This window comes from Athene cunicularia (assembly GCF_003259725.1).
Source record: "Athene cunicularia isolate RWA chromosome 5 unlocalized genomic scaffold, athCun1 chr5_part2, whole genome shotgun sequence".
Taxonomy (NCBI): Eukaryota; Metazoa; Chordata; class Aves; order Strigiformes; family Strigidae; genus Athene; species Athene cunicularia.
In genome coordinates this window covers 9,010,249-9,012,957 of record NW_020799102.1, presented here as the reverse complement: position 1 = coordinate 9,012,957, position 2,709 = coordinate 9,010,249, and positions in this window count along the sequence as shown.

Here is a 2,709-nt window from a genome sequence, read left to right as displayed (position 1 = left end):
GGCATAACTGGAAGAAAATCTGTCAAGTAATAAGATTGAGAGCAAAGAGGCTTGTAATATCCCTGCTTTCTATCTAGTGAAGTGTGTGATTGCAGTTAATTTAGCAGATATGTCATCTGAAGGAGGAGCTCTTGTCCCTGCTTCTGTAGGTTTAATCTCTGTGCTGGTATCACTTTTCTGCACCAGTTAATGGACCCATTTATGCAGAAGGGACCGCCTGGTTCAGAGGGATGTTTGAGGATGACATACACCTGAAGGCCTCTCAGGAAAAGTTTGTGTTGTTCTGAGGATGGCAGGAGACCTCTAAAAATGTGACTGGGAGCCGTGAACCTCCTGACATGAGCACTGTGGTAGGCCTGCGCTGTCTGGGCAGGGGGCTGGCCCGAGCTTGTGACCCTGGTAAGATCCTGGCAGATGCAAAGATGTTGGTGTTCACGGCAGATGATGGATTGAGGCAACCTGCATTTCTGAAGAGGAGACGAGAGTATGAATAAGGGGAGAGCTCTTAAGACATCTTCTGCAGCGTTTTGAAAGAATTAGCTTTTTAGCATGTGTGCTGGATGAGGGCTAAAGCAATGCAGTGAAGGCTCCAGTTGTTGTAGCTGCACAATCAAGGTAACAGTGTCTGGCTGTTCATTTGCTTCCTATCTCAAGCTCTTCAAAAGAATAACAAGCAGGATATCTACAGTCCGTTGGAGGAGTAGCACTGGTAGCTGTGTGGTGTTAAAAATACAATTGTGGAATGCCTAAATATGTCATTTAGGCTATGGCAAGCAAACCTTTCGCGAAAAATCCAGCTATGTCTGGGCATAGCTAGGTGAGTCCAGCCTCTGGAAAAGGCAGGTTAGAAGCAGACCACAGGCTAGCTGTGAGCCTTTGGCTGGGCGTAGCAGGAGCCTGGGAGAGGTGCAGGTGTGGAGAGGCAGATCTAATGCGTAATACAGGAAGACTTGGTGGCCCTCACTGTTAAATTATCTGGATACCCCTCCATCTCATTCAGCAAAACCTCTCTGAGTAATAGTAGTGCTTTTACCTGTCTCAGTTTCCCCTCTGTAAAATGAAGAGGAGGAAACTGAGCTCATCTCCAGCCTGGGAATTTGAGCTGTAGGGGACCTGTAGGTTGTCAGCATGATGGATGTTGAAGTCTTCTCTCTGGATAAATGTTCTGACTCCCTGTAAAATAAAACTGACTGATTTAACTATTAGCAAGGACTGGCGTGGCTACACTGTGTCTAGGGAAGGTGAGCTGTATGCCCATACTAGCAGCTGAGGTGAAGGTGAGATGAGATGTGTAAATACTGCCGAGCCTTATTTTCCCCATAACTCTTGGTTGTGGACTAAATGCTGAGTTGTTTGTGGGGCAGGCCAGCAGAGCCATCCTGCTCTGGTGTGAACCGCTGCAGGCTGATCTCCTGGCATTTGCCCAGCTCCCCTCCTCGCAGGTGCAGAGCTACTGAGCTTTGCCCAAGAAGAAAGACTAGCGTCATCATCTTAGATAAGATAAAGTGTGACCAAATCCTTGTTACCCTTGGCAGGTGTGGCTAGATGCCGGCTGGCATTTGTGCAGCTCGGAGGAATAGCCAGGCATTGCAGCTGTGGGGAGGGCTGCAAAGCCTCTTTAAAACGTGGAGACTTGATGCCGGAGCCTGAAAGAGAGGGTGAGTGCACCTCAAGGGATGGTGACAGCAAAGCCCTGAGGGGTGTGAGTGAAGGCACAGCCACCCAGTAACCCTGGGGGCAGAGGACTTCTGCCGTGTGTTTCTGTGTCCTGCTGCAGACTCTGGGGTCGATGTTGCTTCACGAGCAGCTGCACCAGCTCGGTGCCCTCTGAGCAGGGCTGTGCGGCTGCTCTGGGGTGTAGCAGGGCTGAGCACCTCTTCGCAGCAGCTCTGCCAGAGCCTCTCTCTTCACCTGTCAGGTTTTTGAAATTCAAAGGTGTCTGTTGTCCTGAACTGTGCCCTTCTGTCTGAAAGCGTGGGACCCAGGAGAAGAATTCAGATTTATTGGAGGGAAAAAGGACACATCAGCAGAAATGCTGCTATGGAGACTCCTTCCACAGCCTGAGGAGCAGCAGAAGCACCAGGACACAAGGTTCTTCCTCAATGCTCAGGAATGCTGCCACACTTGGTGTCCTGCAGAGAAAATTCAGGCTAAAAGGATGCATATCTCAGTCCTGTGCTGGTAGAGAGCAAGACACTCCAGTATCCTTCAAGTACTTCAATTTTGTTGAGTAAGTGGATAAAAGGTTCTAACAGATACACAAAGCTTCAAATGCAAAATTGTGGGGTTTGTGGAGTTGCCTGCCTAATCCCAAATGGCAGAGTTGGTGAAGAGTTGTCCCCATCACTGTCTTCTTTAAGAATCCAGGAGCCTCAGATAAAACTGTGTGGGGCAGCTGCACATCAAACAGAAGGAAGCAATTCTCCGCAAACCATTAAAGAGTGGGACACAGGATACTGAGGATGTCAGAGCTGTCCATGGGCTGCAGACATGGCTGGGTTTTTTTATTACACAAAATGTCTGGTTTATGAATATTTTCTGAGCCACAAAGCCAAAAAAGTATACTAGAAAAGTATCATTACACATTTATGCTGGGAAGACAAGGGTATCTGGAGACACAGTGCTGGTTCAGCCTGGCGGTTCCTCAGCCCAAATAGAGGCTGCTTTTTCATCAGCAGGAATCACTCTCCAAGCACACAGTCCTCCGCC